This window comes from Sus scrofa, chromosome 5 (assembly GCF_000003025.6).
Source record: "Sus scrofa isolate TJ Tabasco breed Duroc chromosome 5, Sscrofa11.1, whole genome shotgun sequence".
Lineage (NCBI taxonomy): Eukaryota > Metazoa > Chordata > Mammalia > Artiodactyla > Suidae > Sus > Sus scrofa.
This window is the reverse complement of record NC_010447.5, coordinates 32,862,664-32,884,336: the sequence shown is the minus strand read 5'-3', so window position 1 is coordinate 32,884,336 and position 21,673 is coordinate 32,862,664.

Genomic DNA, 21,673 nt, shown 5'->3' with positions numbered 1-21,673 from the left:
GCCGGATCCTTAACCCACTGAGCAAGGCCAGGGATCGAACCTGAAACCTCATGATTCCTAGTCGGATTCGTTAACCACTGAGCCACGACAGGAACTCCTGAATCTTTTCTTAATGGATCCAGCTGTACACAGAAATAGCTGGCCTTTTCAGAGCTGGTCTGGTGGCTGTAGGGGCCAAAGGCAGGGTGACTGTCTCAGGTATGTCTAGTTTCTTGCCAGTAAGGTATGACCAAGAGAGATTACTAGTATTGGTCCTACTTCCTGAACCCAAAGACAATGGCACTGAATCTGTGGCCATGGTGGTATACAGTCACGGAATTGTTGACTTGGAATTTATTTTAAAGATATCCGCTCCCCCCTCCCACCCAAAGACACCAAGTGCCAGCCCTCACCTTCTTCGAAGCAAGGCAGGAAAGGATTTCCTGAGTGATAGCATCTTATGGAGGGGCTCTTCTCCCTGGTAGGAATCCCAGGATAACATCATACATACTGATACCAGTACTGATACCCAAACCAAAAACAATGCCCCTACTAATACCAATACTCTACTAATGCTGATACTAACACCAATTCCAATATTAATAAATGCCAATACTAATATTCTTACTATTTCTGATACAAACTATCATTTACTGAGCATTAAATATATGCAAGACACTATGCCAAGAACTTTGGAGTTACTATCACATTTAATTTTCACAAGAATTTTTTTTTTTTGTCTTTTTAGGGCTGCACCTGAGGCATATGGAGGTTCCCAGGCTAGGGGTCAAATCGGAGCTACAGCTGCTAAGCTATGCCAGAGCCACAGCAACACCAGATCTGAGCCGCATCTGCGACCTACACTACAGCTCACGGCAATGCCAGATCCTTAACCAACTGAGCGAGGCCAGGGATTGAACCCACAATCTCATGGTTCCTAGTCGGATTTGTTTCTGCTGTGCCAAGAAGGGAACTCTAGAATTTTTTGATAATAAAATATATAGTGCTCGGAATCCAGACATTGTTCTTGGTGTTTTATGGTTATGTGTTCTTACTTAATTCTCCGAAAAACTCTAAGAGACAAGTACAATTATTATTCCCATGGATCAGGAAATAGAGGATAAGAATGGCTAAGAAACTTGCTCAAGCGCACACAGTTAAACATGTGGCAGAGCAAAGATTTACAATAGGTCTAAATCTGGTATTGTGACTCTAAATTTATTATCAGGACACCTTTATACATTTTCCTTATGATTTCTGCATCTATTAATGAAGTTTCTGATAATAACTTATTCAACAGAATACATCTTTTGGTTAAAATATAATTTTACCCTCAAGTTTTGCTCACTTAGAAGTAGCTTTTGAATAAAAAATATTTTACCTAGGTTTTCTTAATTTCACTGAATTTATTTAAATTTAGGCTTCCAGGAGTTCCCATTGTGGCTCAGTGGTTAATGAATCCGACTAGGAGCCATGAGGTTGCAAGTTCAATCCCTGGCCTTGCTCAGTGGGTTAAGGAGCCAGCGTTGCCTTGAGCTGTGGTGTAGGTCTCAGATGTGGCTTGGATCCTGAGTTACTGTGGCTCTGGCGTAGGCTGGCAGCTATAGCTCTGATTAGACCCCTAGCTTGGGAACCTCCCTATGCCTCGGGTGCGGCCCTAGAAAAGACAAAAAAATAAAAAAATAAAAAATAAATAAATTTAGGCTTCCAAATCCACAGATTAATGCAATCCTTATCAAATTACCCATGACATTTTTCACAGAATTAGAACAAATAATCCTAAAATATATATGGAACCATAAAAGACCCAGAATTGACAAAACAATCCTGAGGAAAAAGAACAATGCAGGAGTCATAAGTCTCCCAGACTTCACACAATACTACAAATCTGCATAACCAAAACAGCATGGTATTGGCATAAAAATACAAATAGATCAGTGAAACAGAAGAGAGAGCCCAGAAATCAACCTCACACCTAATAGATAAATAATCTTTGACAAAGGAGGAAAGAATGTATAATGGGGAAAAGACAATCTCTTCAGCAAGTGGTATTGGGAAAGTTGGAAGCCACATGTAAATCAATGAAGTTAGAACACACCGTCACACCACGCATAAAAGTAAACTCAAAATGGCTTAAAGACTTAAATATGAGACATGACACCATAAAACTCCTAGAAGAGAACATAGGCAAAACATTGTCTACCGTAAATCATAGCAATGTTTTTTAGGTCAGTTTCCTGAGGCAAGAAAGATAAAAGCAAAAACAAACATATAGGACCTAATCAAACTTGTAAGCTTTTGCACAGCAAAGGAAATCATAAACTAAAAGAAAAGACAGCTTACAGGCTAGGAGAAAATAATTGCAAACAATGTGACTGACAAGGGCTCAATTTGCAAAGTATACAAACAGTTCATATAACTCAACAACAACAACAAAACAAAGAGTCTAATATAAAAATAAGCAAAAGATCTAAATAAACATTCCTTCAAAGAAGACATATAGATGGCCAACAGGCACAGGGAAAAATGTTCATCCACTGCTAATTATTAGAGAAATATAAATCAAAACTATAATGACATACCACCTTGCACTGGTCAGAATGGCCATAATTTAAAAGTCTGCAAATAATAAATGTTGGAGAGAATGTGGTGAAAAAGGAACCTTCCTATGCTGTTGGTGGAAATGTAAATTTGTGCTGCCAAAATGGGAAACAGAATACTAAGAATAGAGTTGCCATGTAACCCAGCAATCCCACTCCTGGGTGTACATCCAGCCAAAACTATAATTCAAAAACATAAACGCACCCTTATGTTCTTCGCACTACTTATAATAGCCTAGACAAGGAAACAACCTAAATGTCCATAGACGAATGACAGATGAATGAAGAAGCTGTGGTATATATACACAATGGAATATTACTTAGCCATAAAAGAATAAAGTAATACCATCTGCAGCAACACAGATGAAACTAGAGATTATCATACTAATCTGAAGTAAGTTGGAAATAGAAAGACAAATACTGTATGATACCACATATGTGGAATCTGAAATATATGCAAATAAACACGTCTATGAAACAGAAACAGACTCACAGACATAGAGAACGGACTTGTGGTTGCCAAGGGGAAGAAGGATTGGGAGTTTGTTATTAGCAGATGTAAACTATTATATATAGAATGGTTAAACAACAAGGTCCTACTGTAAAGCACAGGGAAATATATTCAATATATAGTTTGTATGTGATAAATTATAACGGAAAAGAATATGAAAAAGAATATGTATATATATGGATAACTGAGTCACTTTGCTGTACAGCAGAAATTAACACAACATTGTAAATCAACTATACTTCAATGAAATTGAAAAATAAACAAATGAATAAATAAATTTAGGCTTCCAAAATTACTCTAAGGCTGGGTTATAGTCCATTTTTATGAATAACATTGAGGCTGTCTTTTTAGATCTCCTATAATTTTGAAAAAATTTCAAACATATTCTTTGTGATAAGCACTTCTTTTGCTTGGGTATGTCTCTTGAATAGTGGATAAAGACACCAGAATTATTTTTTCAAACCGATCTTATCAACTACCACTTTACTATAGAATTTTCTTTTACTAAATTGGATTTGGGGAGAGCTTAGAGCTTAATATTTATGGAGAACTTTCAACAGAATTTGATTTTTATTATTTTTCTTACTTTTATGTTTGATTTTAATGTTCAGAAGGATGCCCCAAATAAGGCCTTCGAGACTGAAGCCTTTTATCTGCAGATTGGCCAAAGCATAATCTATACAGAGTAAAGGCACAGCCATTTTCCTGGGTCTCAATCCACCACTAAAGAGATCCTCAAGAGGCTAGTTAGTTGGTAGTTCATTTTTTCCCTTTAATCCATGCACTGGCCTGTAACTGCAATCTGATGTCATTTTCTATTTGCAGTGAAATTAACATTTTACAACAAGGCCTCTCTGGATGACAATGACTGGAATCAAACATCCCTTCAGGGATTAATCATCTCACAAAGCAGAATTCCTAAGTGTGTGGTCTCTGCTGGAATGCAGAAATCACAAAGATTCTTTCATGATTTAAAGCAGGGTTCTTAACCTGGGAGTCATAGACTCCCAAGGCATCTGAGTTTATAATTGAGGGACCCATTAACCCGATAGGAAAAAAAATCCATATATTTATTTTCACTAATCTCTAGCTGAAATTTAGTACTTCCTTCCCTAATGAACGCAGGCCATACACCACAATAGTACTACTTATTGATAATACCTGTGATTCTATCTCTAAAAGAAATCATAGGTATTTTCCCTTTATATTACAGTTGTAACCAATGTCACAAAATAGCATTTATCCCCCTCTCTACTTTAAAATCATGGTAATAATCAGACATTACTGTACATCTTAAATTTAATGCCTTAATAAAGTAGCACATATATTACAATATCAAATTCAAAAAGTATATTGATAATTGTGCTTCGATATTATTAGCTCAAAATTTCATAGATTTGAAAGCATTTTTCTAAAAGGATTCCACAAGAGAAAAGGGAACCTTTGTGGGCTGTTGGTAGGAATGTAAACTGGTTCAACAACTATGGAAAATAGTATGGAGATTCCTCCAAAATCTAAAAATAGAGTTGTCATGTGATCTGGCAATTCCACTCCTGGGTATATATCCAGAAAAAACTCTACTTTGAAAAGATACATGCAACCCAATGTTCATAGCATCAGTATTTACAATAGCCAAAACAAGGAAGTAACCCAAGTGCCCATCAACAGATGACTGGCTTAAGATGATATAGATGTGTACATATACACCTATATGTACGAAGGAATATTATGCAGCCGTAAAAAGAATGAAACATTGCCATATGCAGCAACACAGATGGACCTAGAAAATATTATGCTTAGTGAGATAAGCCAGACAGAGAAACACAAATACTGTATGATATCACTTATCTATAGAATCTAAAAATCTAAAAAATAATGAGTCCATATACAAACACAGAAACAGACTCACAGACGTAGAAAACAAACTTATGGTTACCGAAGGGGACAGGGAGGGTGAAAGGGGCAATTTAGAAATATGGGTTTAACAGATATAAACTACTATATATAAAGTAGAAAAGCAAGGATTTACTGTATAACATAAGGAATTATATCTGAGGGCACTCTGGTCAAATGTAGCCTCTAAGCCAAACTCTGTGGTGCTCTGTGGTATCCAAAGCATCTTATGAAAGAGGAAGAGAACCTCATATACCTTTATAGCTTTCAGCTTTCAGCAGGGATGACTGATTCTCAATCTAACGGGTCTGAATCAGAACTCTTGAACATAAAGAAGACACACTAGTTCATGGACAGGAATGTGAGCAGGTCCCAGGGATTAACAGCCAAGGTGCTTCTATCCACAGTGTATCAGGCACGAATCCAGGTAAATTATGAACTTCTGCATAAATACTCCTGTACCAAGATTGAGAGGAATACCTAATGTGTATAATATATGGACTCAATTTAAGTTCTTATTCTTGAAGATGCCTATAGGAGAATCTAGCTTTCACGCTTTCAAATTTAATATGGATCTAACAGTATATCCAGAGGTTGACTCTGAACTTGGGACAGCTATTATCTTGAGATAATCACCCCATTCTCTGATTACTCATTGGTGAAAGCATTTATTTAAAAGAACATAACCTTAAAATAGAAATAATTTGGGAAAATTATGTGTATCAGTTAGCATTAAGATCTGCTGCATATAACTGGAAACCCGAAATCACAGTAGCTTAAATAAGATAGATATTTGTTTTCTCTTGTGTGAAAAAAAGTCCAGAGGTAAGAAGTCTAGGAGGAGCACATCTCTGTAAAGTCACTGTCCCAGGCTCCCTCTATCTTTGTGCTACTTTGCCTTTAGCAAGTCACATCTAGTTTTATGATTCAATATAGCTGGCAGTTCTTGCCATCACATCTGCATTCAAGTAGTAGGAAGTGTTTGAGGGGAAAGATGTTCAGTGCAGGACATCTTGGGTTGAGGTGCCTGAAGACATCCAAGAGAAAGTACTAGAGGAATGGTTGGAAATACTTAGAGCTTAGAGGGATTGCCTGGTGGGAGGTACAGGACCAGGAGTCAACTGTATAAAATGACGGGCACCAAAACCAGGGTGTATGAGATGGTCCAGACAGAGTGAATACCACTAAAAGAGGGCCAAGGAGACAGCCTTGGAAACATTAATAAATTTTTTTTTCCAAACAGAAAGGTAAAAGAGTTCTTCTCTCAGATGATTAAGCTTATTTTTAGCAGCCTTCTCAACTAGGAAGCTATTCAACACTTCTGCTTATATTTCATTGATCAGAACTTAGTCATACGGCTTCCTCTACACTTAAGGAAGAACAGGAAATGTAATCTCATAATTAAGTGTCTTGTTACCTCCAATCAAACTGGGCTTTTATTTCTAAAGAAGAAAAGGGAATGGATATTAGGTGGCAGTTGTGGTTCCTGGGACAGTAGATACATGTGGACTTGGGTATATACATGATTCAGGGAAGTACACAAGAAAGAGCATAGGACAAGCAGACAAATGCCCTGGGTCCTATGCTTGCCTCCACCTCACCTTTTATCTTTATCACCTTAGACAAATTACTGAGTTTCCTTGAAGGTTTAGTTTTTTGGTTTCTTTTGTCTTGTTAGGGTTGCACCCGATGCACATGGAAATTCCCAGGCTATGGGTCGAATCAAAGCTACAACTGCTGGCCTACAGCCATAGCAATGTGGGATCTGAGCTGCCTCTGTGACCTACACCATGGCTCATGGCAACACCAGATACTTAACCCACTGAGCCAGGGATATAACCCAAATCCTCATGGATATTAATTGGGATCATTTCCGCTAAGCCACAAAGGGAATTCCTCAGTTCTTTCATTTTTAATGTGGATATGACCATCCTTTTCCTTTGTGATTTTCATTTGTTGTGAACCTAACATGAGGCAATTGTGCCTTCAGGACGCCTGAAGCTGTAATCAGAGAAGAGTGGGTTCAGCAGACTTTTCAGTAAACCAATACCACCTGAAGCACTGAGCCAAGAAACAATCCCATCTCTGTATTGACCTGTCAACTTCTGATAATGCATTTTCCAAGTATAGGTGAAAATTAAACTATTGTGTCATCAGACAATTAAATGACGTCAGCTACATGTACAATTGTGATATGAGTAAAGTAAGTAATTTTCAATGGTAGCAGCATATCTGATAAATAATGCATTAAATGCAAGTCTTGATCACTGATGAGAAGAAAGAATCAACTCTAAAAAGCAGAAGGAAGATGGAAGTCTACAGGATTTTTAAATGGCTTACAGAATGAATGGGGACAGGGAGCTGAAGAAATGGCCCTTAGGCTGAACTTCCATGGACAATTACTGAAGCCCCCACAGAACTGCACAGCTACCCCTGCCATGAACAAGAAAACATCTGTTAAATCAGGATATTCCTTGAGGTCCTAGCTCCAGCATCACATGGCTGTAGCCTTGATCAGACCCAGCCTGATCCACACCTAAATGGTGTCCCATGCTCTTTCTTGCCTCACTTAACTCCACTTCAAAACCAGTTCCCAACGATTGGATATGATTGGTGTACCTTCAACTAACCCAGAACCCTAACTTTAAGAATCTAAGAAATAGAGCTTTTGCCTTTACAACCAGCTAGAAGCATGTGTACCTATGAAATGGAAATTTCCATTTGAGGTTCCAAAACACTAGCTGCATGTCTTAGAAATGAAATGATCTCAATGCAACATAATGGAATTAGGGCATAGGAAATTCATTTTACTCAAATATGGATTGAATGAAGAGAAAGAAAGCATAGGAAACACTCATGTACTCATGTACATGCTACTCATCTGTAGCATAAGTTAAAATACTTGCACCAGCATTAAACACAGCTTAGGCATGTGGCTGTTTCATTAAGGATACTATTTTACTCATAAGTAAAATTGCTCTTTATTTTCATTGATTAGGACTTACTCATTTTAATGTATTTATGTATATGACAAAACCACAATAATTAAAGTTCAGCATGTGCATGGAGATGATCTAATGAAATTTTATTGACTAAAAGAGTTCCCAATAATTATCTTTCTGCTTGAACAGTTTAGCTAATATAACATTAGACACTGAAAAGAATGGGCTAGAGTCATAGAAAAATGGTTGCAGTTCTTAATGATTCTAAAAATGTTGTGGGAAAAAATATATTCACTATAGTGAGAAGATAATTTTGTTGTGGCAGGTCAGAGAAGCTTCCAAGAAGGGTAGGTTCTCAAATTGATGATGCAGAACTTTCTCTGTAAAAAAGCTGTGACCTGCCACTGAATGGTATATTGGAGAAATATGGCTGGCAGATGGAAGAATTAGATTGATTACATTTCTGAAGATTGCTTAGGCAGGGCTTATGGAGAAGGTAGGAGAGAAGAGAAGACTGGGAGGCAATGGGGAGTGGTAAGACCCTTCTTTCTAAAGCCTATTTTGTACTCTACAGAATGGGAGAAAATATTTGCAAATGATGTGACCAAGGAGGGCTTAATTTCCAAAATATACAAACAGCTAATACAACTCAACAACAAAATAAACAACCCAATTGAAAAATGGGCAGAAGACCTAAATAGACATTTCCCCAAAGAGGGGATACAAATGGCCATCAGGCACATGAAAAAGTGCTCAACATCACTAATTATTAGAGAAATGCAAATCAAAACTACAATGAGGTACCACCTCATACCAGTCAGAATGTCATAATTAAAAAGTCTACAAGCAATAAATGCCATAAAGGATGTGGAGAAAAGGAAACCCTCCTATACTGTTGGTGGGAATGTAAGTTGGGTCAGTCACTATGAAAATTAGTGTGGAGGTTCCTCAGAAAACTAAGAATAGATTTACCATATGATCCAGCAATCCCACTCCTGGGCATGTATTCAAACAAAACTATAATTCAAAAGGATACATGCATCCCTATGTCCAAGCAGCATGATTCACAATAGCCAAGATATGGAAACAACCTAAATGTCCATTGACAGATGAATGGATAACAAAGTAAATACAATGGAATATTATTCAGCCATAAAAAAGAATCAAATAATGTCATTTGTAGCAACATGGATGGAACTAGAGATTATCGTACTAAGTGAAATAGAAAAAGACAAATTCCATATGATATTACTTTTATGTAGAATCTAAAATATGATACAAATGAAACCATATACCAAACAGAAATATACTGACAGACAAGGAGAACAGACTTATGGTTGCCAAGGGGGATGGAGTTGGGAGAGGGATGGAGCAAGAGGTTGGGGTTAGTAGGTGTAAGCTATTAGACACAGAGGGGATAAACAACAAGGTCCTATTATATAGCACAAGAACTATATTCAATATCCTATGATAAACCATAATGAAAAAGAAATATATACACATAAAAAAGAATGTATACATATATGTATAGCTGAATCACTTTGTTATATAGCAGAAATTAACACAACATTGTAAATCAACTATATGTCAATAAAAAATAAATAAAAAGTTATAAAAGGGAAAAAGTTTCATTTTTCCCAAAGAAAATGGTTCTCAAACTCTTTAGTCTCAAGATCCTTTTAAAAATTTAAAAATTGTGGCAGCCTCCAAAGAGTTTTTGTTTATATGTTACATCCATCAATAGTTACCATACTCAAAATTAAAACTGAAAATTTTTAACTATTTAAAGTAACAGTAAAAAACCTATTATATCTTAACAGAAAAGCTGGTTGCAATCTGAACCCCTAGCAATAAACTTTTTGTACTGTTAACATTAAAATCCATTAGTTTACCTTGTACTTTGAATGAATCTTTTACAAATTTTGATTTTGTAATATCATTCATTGGTTATTTGGAAAATATGAGTTCACTGAATTATGCAATATCCCAAAGATTGACAGAATAGACTGTGCAAAATTAAAAAAAAATTATTCATTAATGTCACCACTGATGTCATCAGGAAAATCTTTAGGCATTGAGAAGCTGTGAAGCTTAATGTTGTGGATATAAATTTTCCATAATTCTAATACTCATTTTAACCTTTAATTCTATCGTTGGCAACAAATACTGCTAGGTATTATTCTTGAAGTAACGGTTTCACTTCATTCATTTTTTTTTTGGTCTTTTTTTTTTGCTATTTCTTGGGCCGCTCTTATGGCATATAGAGGTTCCCAGGCTAGGGGGTCTAATCAGAGCTGTAGCTGCAGTTTATGCCAGAGCCACAGCAATGTGGGATCCGAGCCGCATCTGCGACCTACACCACAGCTCACGGCAACGCCAGATCCTTAACTCACTGAGCAAGGCCAGGGACCGAATCCGCAACCTCATGGTTCCTAGTCGGATTTGTTAACCACTGTGCCACGACAGGAACTCCACTTCATTCATTTTATCTGCCAAATCCCCAGGTCTGAATCATGATGGTTATTCTGTCAGTTGTTCTTTTAAATAAAAGTGGTGGCCCATAGGGAAAAAAAAAGTGGCTTTCGCAGCCTCACAACTCAAGCAATTGTACAAGTGCTTTTTCTAGAGACAGTCATAGCACTTCAGTATACAGAAGTGCTTTATGCGTACTTCCCATTTTATCACACAAAATGTACCCAGAGGTCGAGATGTAAGAAACCAATACCTTTTCTGCTTCATCAAGGGCTCTCCAAGTGCAAGAAGCACTACTTTTTTTTTTTCTTGCTGTGAGCGCGTAGAGGTAGGTGATGAATGTCACTTTTCTGACTCAAACGAAGGTGCCACCAATTTTGTCTAACATCATTGCAAATATCAATAGAGTGAAAAAGACAAATAATGCCTTAGTTTTGCCATGACAATAAATTTGACCTCATGAATTCCCTGAAATACTCCTGCAGCGGTATTTAAATTGATGGGTTCTAGGTAGGTCCCATACCCCAGGGTCTGCGGTAACTGACATTGGCAGGGATATTTGGGTATGTGCCAGCTCCAATTCGCAAAACGTTGAAAGAATCTTAGATTATTATTTGCATATCATTAACATCAATCATGAATTTTTACCTGAGAAACACTTCAAACAAAATTCATTAGCTTGAGAAAAACCTAATTTTGTTAGTGATTCCAAGGTGCTCTGTTGGCCCTCTTCTGATGGTATACACTCTTTCTGGGCTACCTCATCCACACCCTGGCCTACATTTTGTACACTCCTAGTCCAGAACTAGACAGTTCCTCTGCGCTCTGAACTGACATTTCCAACCATTTCCCTGGCACCTTCCCTTGGGTGTGTTCAGGGACCTCAAATTCCAAGTATCCTGAACTAAACATCTTTCTTCTCAAATCTATTTCCCCTTCTCTAGCTCCCCTCTTAGGTGCCCAAACCAGAAATGGAAGTAGACTGGCTTTCCCCCAACTACACTACGAACTGATTCTTAGATCTTGTTGACCACTTTCTGTCTTTTGAATCACCCTGCCAACCTGTAGCTCCATTGTGAGTCCCTGGAGAAGTAACTGCCTCTGCTATCCTATCTGATCTCTCTGCTTTAGATTTGCTCTACTACAATTCATCCCTTTTTATAGATACTATTACTTTTTCCCAAAGCCAAAAAGACCGTGTAACTCCTTTTCTAAAAATTCTTCCTTGGCATCTTAGGGACCAGAGGGAAATTCCTCAGCTTGGCCTACAGCATCGTTTAGTATCTACTCTGTCACTTTCCAGCCTTATTTTCCTTTATGTCCTCTACGCTCCCAGCCACAACATTCTCCTTACAGTTCTTTCAAAGTACAGTAGTCTTTCCCACCTTGGTGCTTTTGCTCATGCAGTTCCCTCTGCATAGAAGTCCTTTCCCTTCCATTTGTTTATCAGTATCACACTTATTCTTCAGTATTCAGTTTAAGTATTCAGTGGACACATTTTGACCCCTCCATCCATGCCCTCCAGGATATTCCCACAACTAGGATAGTGCTTGCTACAATAGGTGGTTATCATTGATTTTCTTGCCTGTATCCTCCAGGACACAAATCTTTCAATCCAGAACTTGTCATGTAATGGTTTATTTCTTTCTGCAGTGCTTATCGATGTGTTGGGCACATAGAAATTTTTTTTTAATTCAACTAGTTAAATTGGATAAAATAATTTTTTAAAAAAGAATAAAAGATTATGGCTGTACATTTTTTAGAGGGTTATTCTCTGTATAATTCTGTATCGCATACTTAAAAATTATGGTGGAATAATGCTACATTTTTATAGACTATAATTTCACAGTTCTTTTCTGGAGTTAATTGGGTTTCTATTGGTTTTATCTACTCACCTCGTTTGTGGAAGGAGCATCATTTAGTGGATAATAAAGGGTCCTTGAACTGGGATGATTTCAGTAAGAAAATCCCTTGTCTTTGTGTGACTGTTTCCCTTTTCAATGGGGATGGCCAAACTATTCCTGTATAGTAGTTTCTAACTGCTTGAGGTAGGTTGGGTAGCATAGGGTTTGGGTTGGGCAAAACTTACCATTAAACTTTATCCTAGAGAGAAGATTATCTGGAAGGTGAGGGTCATTTTTCCTTTCACATCTGGAAAAGCTTGTTGAGAGCAGTCTGCTGGAGATTAAGGCACTCATGATGGCCATGAATTGGCTTCAGTTGATTTTCATCCTAACTGTTCTCAACTATGGCTGAACTGTAGAGGTGAAGAGGCAGAATTAGCAATTCCACCAGAGACTGATTGATGCTGTGGGGGGAGCCATATTTGGGAAAGCTTCTTGGTGACTCGTGAAATAAAGTGCACATATGTCCTGAAAGAGTGTTATTAGAAGAATCTCATAGTCTTATGCTTTCTCCTGGGAATTCTTAGAAACACAGAGAAATTATTTCTTGAATGTGAAGTCTTCAACATTTCATAGTTCAATAGTTAGAATTTACTTTAGCTAGTTTGCTTTAGCCATTGCACTCTTACTCAAAATTAAAAGGCCTCTCATGTGAAGCAGAGGAGAATCTGGTTTCAACAATGCTTCTGACTAGAATCACTAGGAGGGCCCTGGTTGGATTGACTGTGGAAATCTTTAGATATTTCAGAAAACTTCTTTTTTCTTTCTTTTTTTTTTTTTTTTTTTGTCTTTTGTCTTTTGTTGTTGTTGTTGTTGTTGTTGCTATTTCTTGGGCTGCTCCCGCGGCATATGGAGATTCCCAGGCTAGGGGTTGAATCGGCGCCGTAGCCACCGGCCTACGCCAGAGCCACAGCAATGCGGGATCCGAGCCGCGTCTGCAACCTACACCACAGCTCACGGCAACGCCGGATCGTTAACCCACTGAGCAAGGGCAGGGACCGAACCCGCAACCTCATGGTTCCCAGTCGGATTCGTTAACCACTGCGCCACGATGGGAACTCCTATTTCAGAAAACTTCTTACCACAATCTTTTCTTTTATTTGGCCTGTTTTTCTTCCCTCCATTCCCTTAAAAAAAAAAAAAAAAGTCATTCACGTCAGTCAAAAGATGATGAAAATATGTTTCGCCACACTTTTATTCAGTTGAAATATATGTCTTATACAAAGCTAGATCTTTTACATAGTAAATACTATATTCCAGAATTTTTGAAAACAGGAGTTCTCTTATTTTGAAGGATAATCAATTTTTTTTTTTTTTTTTGGCTTTTTAGGGCCACACCTGAGGCATATGGAAATTCCCATGCTAGAGGTCGAATTGGAGCTTCAGCTGCCAGCCTATGCCACAGCCATGCAGAATCCGAGCCCCATCTGAGGCCTACACCGCAGCTTACGGCAATACTGGATCCTTTAACCCACTGAGTGAGGCCAGGGATCGAACCCGATTCCTTAAGGTTGGGTTTGTTACCACTGAGACACAATGGGAGCTCCAAATTTATTTTGTAACCTTACGGTTTTCTATGCAATAATATATGTTCATTTTTAATGAGGTGTAGGTGTGGTTATACGTACATTCTTTTACTCCTCTTTTTGGGAATCTCTAATGAGTCTTCACTTTATCAAATGTGTCTCCTATGGTATTTTTGTTTTTGGTATAATTGCTAAAAGTGGAATAATGAATGACTCACCTGCCAGTACCTCTATTAAATCTTGTCCTGACATAATTTTTGTAACTTTACACCAATTTTTCCTTATCTTAATCCCTAAATATAGATGTTGATTCCCCAACACATTTTTTTTTTTCTTTTTTCTTTTTGTCTTTTCTAGGGCCGCACATGTGGCATATAGAGGTTCCCAGGATAGGGGTCTAATTGGAGCTGTAGCTGCTTGCCTGCACCAGAGCCCAGCAATATGGGATCCGAGGTGCATCTGTGGCCTATATTACAGCTTACGGAAACATTGGATCCTTAACCTGCTGAGCGAGGCCAGGGATTGAACCCCCAACCTCATCGTTCCTAGTTGGATTAGTTAACCACGGTAATGCCCACATTTTTGTTTTCTATGCTTATATATTTTAATTTGTATAGCTTCTATACATTGTGTAGTTTATATAACTACTTGAAACAATGTGCTCATAGCTTGTCAAACAATGTTACAAGAGGGAAATACATAGAACTAGAGTCCACCTGCATTTCATGGTGTTATTGATTTAACAGTAATCTCATTAACTGTGCTGCTTTCCAAAGTGACCACAAACATTACTTCATATTGTTAAGCAGAGAAACTATCCTTTGGAAATGAGCACAGATAATTTTCAGAAAGAACACAGTCATTGTAAAGCATGCTGTAGCTAGAAGCTAGGGCAAATAAAAGCTGCAAATGAACCAATAAAAAAGAAAAAGAAAAGGATTTGCAAAATGAATCCTGTGATGCATTTAGGGAAGAGCTGTATGACATTTCCTTTAGCTGTAATAATGGTATTCTATTTGGTTGACCAGCTGGCCATCCAGCCCCTAAAGACTTCATATCCTGTTTTCCAATTATAGGACTACAAATTAATGCATCTCCAGTGTTGAGCAATGACATTTTGGATCATTTAACTAACTCCTTTTTACAGGTTACCTTCTTTTATCAGCACAATAAAAATGAGATTGACGGCAGCGTTTACAGTCACTACGAAGAGGCGCCTAATAAGCTGGTTGAGTCATGAACTCATTCTTTCCTGTTGCCCAGCATTTCTAGCAGAGCTGAAAGGTTGGAGGAAAATGAACCATACATTTTGTAAATAGTAAAAGAACCGTGGTGATAGGTTAATTTTAACAATGTTAAACAAGGATAAAAAATCATTTGTTCACCATATTTCATTTATTTTTAATTTAATTTAATTTAATTTTTTATCTTTTTAGGGCCACACTCACAACATATGGAAGTTCTCTGGCTAGGAATTGAATTGGAGCTGTAGCTGCCAGCCTACACCACAGCCACAGCATCGCTGGATCTGATCTGTGTCTGTGACCTATACCACAGCACATGGCAATGGCAGATTCTTAACCCACTGAGCAAGGGCAGGGATCGAACCTGCGTCTTCATGGATACTAGTCAGGTTTGTTACTGCTGAGCCATGATGGGAACTCCCACTTATTTTATTTTATTTTTTGTCTTTCTAGGGCCACACCTGTGGCATCTGGAGGTTCCCAGGCTAGGGGTCAAATTAGAGCTGCAGCCGCTGGCCTATAGCACAGCCACAGCAACACCGGATCCAAGCCATGCCTGCGACCTACACCGCAGCTCACAGCAATGCTCTGGATCTTTAACCCACTGAGGGAGGCCAGGGATTGAACCTGCATCCTCATGGATACTAACTAGCCAGATTCTGCTGACCCAGAATGGGAACTCCCCCACCATATTTTAGAATTAAGGAAACAATTGCTTAATAATGAGGTTTGAATTTACCTAATCACACATCAGCTGGGAAATATACTGAAAATCATCTGGAGCCATAAATATTTGCAGTATTTTCCCTCTTAGAAAAATGCCTCATAGGCAGTTGATTTGAAACCATACTTCTGTAATATTTTAATAATTTAAGAAAGATGCTGTTATGTTATTAAGCTAAATTTTTTGTGTTGCTACTATTGTAATATTTGATAAATGAATAATGTGGATATTCTTGTGTTCTGCCATTGACATGACTGGCATGGTAAAGGTTTCCTTTGTTTTCCAGGTTTAAATGTTGGGTTGGGCAGTATGAAAGAAAGAGTTCCATACTGCATAATAAGTTCTTCTTGATGGGATGATGCTTTCAAAGGAATTCAGACCCAAGCTCCCTTTTTCTGAGATTTGAATGGTCAAGTTGGAAATCCAAAATCTAAATCTACCCTTTTCTTCCTTGTTCTAGAAGAAAGCATATTGTCAGATCCCCCACCCCCACCCCTGAATAAGGTCTTATTGTGCCTGGGAAGAGTCATATTCACAAAAAACATTAAATTTGAATTTTTGATGTGTCATCTGTAAATGTGGCCATATGTAAAGTTTCAGTGACAGATGCATTCTACAAATTTAAATGTGTTTTTTTTTTTTTTTTTTTTTTTTGGCTTTTTAGGGCTGTACCCACAGCATATAGAGGTTCCCAGGCTAGGGGTCAAATTGGAGCTACAGCTGCTGGCCTACGCTGCAGCCACAGCAATGCCAGATCCGAGCCATGTCTGCAAACTACACCACAGCTCATGGCAGCGCCAGATCCTTAACCCACTGAGTGAGGCCAGGGATCGAACCTACAACCTCATGGTTCCTATATGGACTCGTTTCTGCTGTGCCATAATGGGAACTCCTTTAAACATGTATTTTATCACTGGATTACATCCCTCATGTACCTAAAGTTAAATGACTTAGGCGACCCTGAGGGATTATATGAATTATATACTAGTCAAACTATCACTGTAAATATTATTTTCAGCTCTGGTTGTACATTACAATGATATGTAGATGGAAAATGTGTAAATGCACAATCTCCTTAATAAAAACAAAATCCAAAAACAACTCCAGTGGCTGTTTTTTGTTTTGTCTTTTTGCCTTTTCTAGGGCTGCTCCCTCGGCATATGGAGATTCCCAGGCTAGGGGTCTAATCAGAGCTGTGGCCTACACCACAGCCACAGCACCACGGGATCTGAGCTGCGTCTGCGACCTACACCACAGCTCACGGCAATGCCGGATCCTTAACCCACTGAGCATCGCCAGGGATCAAACCCGCAACCTCATGGTTCCTAGTTGGATTCATTAACCACTGAGCCATGACGGGAACTCCCCAATGGCTGATTAATCCCTTTTCCGCTTTTTTTTTTTTTGGTGGGAACATGTAACTGGCACACAGTGGTAGCCTTGTGAATTGAATAATTGACGACTTTGTTAAAATTAAAGCAAATTAAACAGAAAGGATTTAGCTCATCATTAATTAAGAATGTGAGTGAGGGGAGTTCCTGTCGCGGCTCAGTGGTTAACGAGTCCGAATGGGAACCATGAGGTTGCGGGTTTGATCCCTGGCCTTGCTCAGTGGGTTAATGATCCAGCCTTGCCGTGAGCTGTGGTGCGGGTCACAGACTCGGCTTGGATCCTGTGTTGCTGTGGCTCTGGTGTAGGTGGGCGGCTGCAGCTCTGATTAGACTCCTAGCCTGGGAACCTACATATTCTGTGGGTGCGGCCCTAGAAAAAGGCAAAAAAAAAAAAAAAAAAAAAAAGAATGTGAGTGAAATTTAGCTCTGGGAATATATGCTGGAAGGACAGAACAAAGTGACTACTTAAGTGAGGAAATATATGACGATCCATGAAGTTTTTACGTAGACCTGCAGAGTCCAGTTTGATAGTTATGTGATTGCATTTTTAAAAATCTGCTTCTGGGAGTTCCCGTCTGGCGCAGTGGTTGACGAATCCGACTAGGAACCATGAGGTTGCGGGTTCGGTCCCTGCCCTTGCTCACTGGGTTAACGATCCGGCGTTGCCGTGAGCTGTGGTGTAGGTTGCAGACGCGGCTTGGATCCTGCGTTGCTGTGGCTCTGGCGTAGGCTGGTGGCTACGGCTCTGATTCGACCCCTAGCCTGGGAACCTCCCATATGCCGCAGGAGCGGCCCAAGAAATAGCAAAAAGACAAAAAAAAAAAAAATAAAAAAAAAAAAAAAAAAAAAAAATCTGCTTCTGAAAGGGTGTTCAGAATTAAAGAGCAGTTTGAGGAGTTGGGAAGAATGAGGAGAACACCACATTTCCCAGAAGCAGGCAAAGGTAGTGACTCTGACTAGACTGCCTTGAATATCTTGCAGAGAGAGTTAAGCCAATAGCTTCACATTAAGGGCCTAAAGCTAGTGACCCATGGGTGAAAGAGCAGTCAAACCTGTCCAATTTATGTTTGATTTATCTTGTGGCATAATATATATTTTTTAATCTAGCATTTTTCTTCTAATTCTTTCAAAGCACTGTGCAAATAATTACTGTTCTTCCCAACGTCTGACAAAGAGGATAGCAAAACAATGTATTTTATAAATTGCTGGTCAGTGGATGCATGTGCTAGGAAGGAATTTAATCATCTCTTGGACTTCATGTCCTCAGTTCTAACTACCCTATGGTGCTACCTATGTAATAGGCAGTGGTAGATGGAAGAAAGAGTGACTTTCCAGTCAGGGATATTGGGGTCTGCACCCCAGACCAACCACTTAATTAACCTTATGGCACTGGACATATTACTAAACTTTTCTGAACCTCAGTTTCTTAATTTGAAAAACAAGCATAGTAATGCTAGCTTATTGTAAATAGTAAAAATGCTATGAGTGACTGGTCAGAATGGCCATCAGCAGAAAGTCTACAAATAATAAATGCCAGAGAGAGTATGGAGTAAAGGGAACCTTCCTAGACTGTTGTTGGGAATGTAAATTGGTACAACCACTATGGAAAACAGTATGGAGGTTCCACAGAAAGCTAAATATAGAACTACCATATGATCCAGCAATCCCACTCCTGGGCATCTATCCAGAGAAAACCATAATTCAAAAAGATATATAGATCTCAGTGTTCACTGCAGCACTATTTACAATAGCCAAGACATGGACGCAACCCAAATGTTCATCAACAGAGGACTGGATACAGATGTGTTACGTCTATACAATGGAATATTAGCCATAAAAAGAATGAAATAATGCCATTTGCAGCAACATAGATGGATCTAGAAATTATCATATTAAGTGAAGTCAGACAAACATCATATGATATCACATACATGAAATCTAAAAAAATGATACAAAAGGACTTATTTACAAATCAGAAACAGATTCACAGACACAGAAAACGATCTTATGGTTACCAAAAGGGAAGGTGGGAAAGGGATAAACTGGGTTTGCGATTAACATATACACACAACTATATATAAAATAGATATATACATAACTGAGTCACTTTGCTGTATACCTGAAACTAACACAATATTGTAAATCAACTATACTTCAATAGAACTTAAAAAAAAATGCTGCGTGTGAAATGTCTGGTACCTGGCAAGCTCTCAACATTTCATAAAACTTATTACAGTTCTTTTATCTTTAGTTTTATCTATTGTTACACAAAGAGAAAATGTCCAAAAATTCTGACCTGGAGCGTCAGGCGTTTACTGTTTTCAGAATTCTCAGCTGTGCATAGATCGCAGTCCTGGGTGAACTTTTTAACCCCTGTGACAAGGCATCATAATGGGAAAATTTCTAATTTTGTATAGGGTGTATTTGTCAATCAGTGGTCTAGCTCTTAACCAGATCTTTTGTAAGATGCCTTTGAAAGTCCTCAGAGAAAGAATTCATTTGGTGTTTGCACTTGATCACTTACATTTTATGTATTTTAGGAGTAAGCAACACCTGTAATTAACATCTATTTATACAGGTTTTTTTTTTTTTTTTTTTTAAAGGCAACAAATAATTTCTGCTGACACTCTTCTGATGTGAGTTGGTCCAAGCCTGCAGCGGTGATATTCAGGGAACCAGCCCCTGCCCCCGCACAGCCTCCTCTGGCCACAGCAGGCCCAGCTGACCTTTGCCGGGCTCCCTGGGTCAGTCCCTATCCTCTCTCCCTTTCTCCAACTCTCCGCCTAGCCCACTCCAGCTGCTTCCCATTCACTTCCTGGCTTCACAGCTTGCAGAGAGGGCTTGGGAATACTTCCCAAGTGAGACAGGGATCAGCATTCTTCACAGCTGGCCGTTTTCCTGCCAAACGGGAGTCTTCCTCTTGCAGCATCTCCCACCTGTGTGCTGCAGCGTTGGAATCATAATCGCTTTTGGATGCATTCCTGGCAGCCAGAGCTCAGAGCACGTGACACAACCTGAGCGGAATTCCTGCCCTCGACTGTCGGGGAGGCCACCCACTGCACATTTGGTCCAGGGCACTGGAAATCCCCCTGCCCTGCCTCCCACTCCAACCCTAGGGAAAGCATCATCTCAGCAGATTTCTATGCCGTTCCTGTTCTGCCCTGTTCCCATTTCCTCAAAGGAGAGCTCTGAGGAAGGTCAGCAGAGGTTGGAATCAGCTAACCAGGGTTAAATCATGGGAAACACCAGTGATCCAGACAGGAAATAGGAGCCAAGAGCAGTTTCAGAGAGTTGACAAAAAACAGGATCGGCTGAATATTCACCCCTGTGGATACGTGGAGCGGGCGGTCGCCTGCTGCGATCTTTGCGCTTCTGCGGGTGAACTCCAAAGGCTTCACGCAGCGCTTGAACTTCTAGTTCCTAGCACAGCTTCCTCTTTCCAGTAAAAGCAGGGTGTGGTGCAGCATTTTCCAGAGTGTTCTGTAGAACAATAATCCCCTGAGATGCTCCTTGAGGAAAGGTTTCCATGGTTGAACAACATTGAACAACCCTGCACACTGACTCTTGCTCAAGCAGATTTGCAGAGAGATTTCATAGGCTGGAGGCTCTTGAAAGTTCTCCTTCACCCCGAGGTTCTGAAAGTTACTGGACCACAGAATGCTTCTTTCAAGTAACACCTAATAACAACCAGTAAAATTAGCGTTCAACGGATGTGCTGTTCTTTATACCCGCCAAGCACACACCCAACTCAGGGCCTTTGTCCTCCCAGTTCCCTCTGCCTGGAATGCTGTTTCTATGGATATTCACATCACTAACTTCCTCACTTGATTTAGGTCTCTGCTCAGGAGATGTCTTCCATGACTATCCTATAGTCACTTCCTCTTTCACACCCTTCTAGTCACTTTCTATTTATTCCCTTACCCTGCTTTATTATTGTTTTTGTAGCACTTATAACTTAGCATAAGTCACTTATTTGTTGTTATGTAAGAATTAATTTTGTTTTGATAAATCCTTTGTAATTTATTATTTTTTCTTTTTGAATGATTTTTATTTTTTCCATTATAGTTGATTTACAGTGTTCTGTCAATTTCTACTGTACAGCAAAGGGACCCAGCCATATATATGTATATGTGTGTGTGTATATATATATATTTTTTTTTTTTTTCCCTCACATTACCCTTCATCATGTTCCATTGCAAGTGACTAGAAACAGTTCTCTGTGCTATACAGCAGGGTCTCATTGCTTATCCGCTCCAAATGCAATAGTTTGCACTTATTAACCCCAAACTCCCACTCCATCCCACTCTCTCCTCTTCCCCCTTGGCAACCACAAGTCTGTTCTACAGGTCTATGAGTTTCTTTTCTGTGGAAAGGTTCATTTGTGCCCTATATTACATTCCAGATAAAAGTGATATTATATGGTATTTGACTTTCTCTTTCTGACGTAGTCCACTTACTATGAGGGTCTCGAGTTCCATCCATGTTGC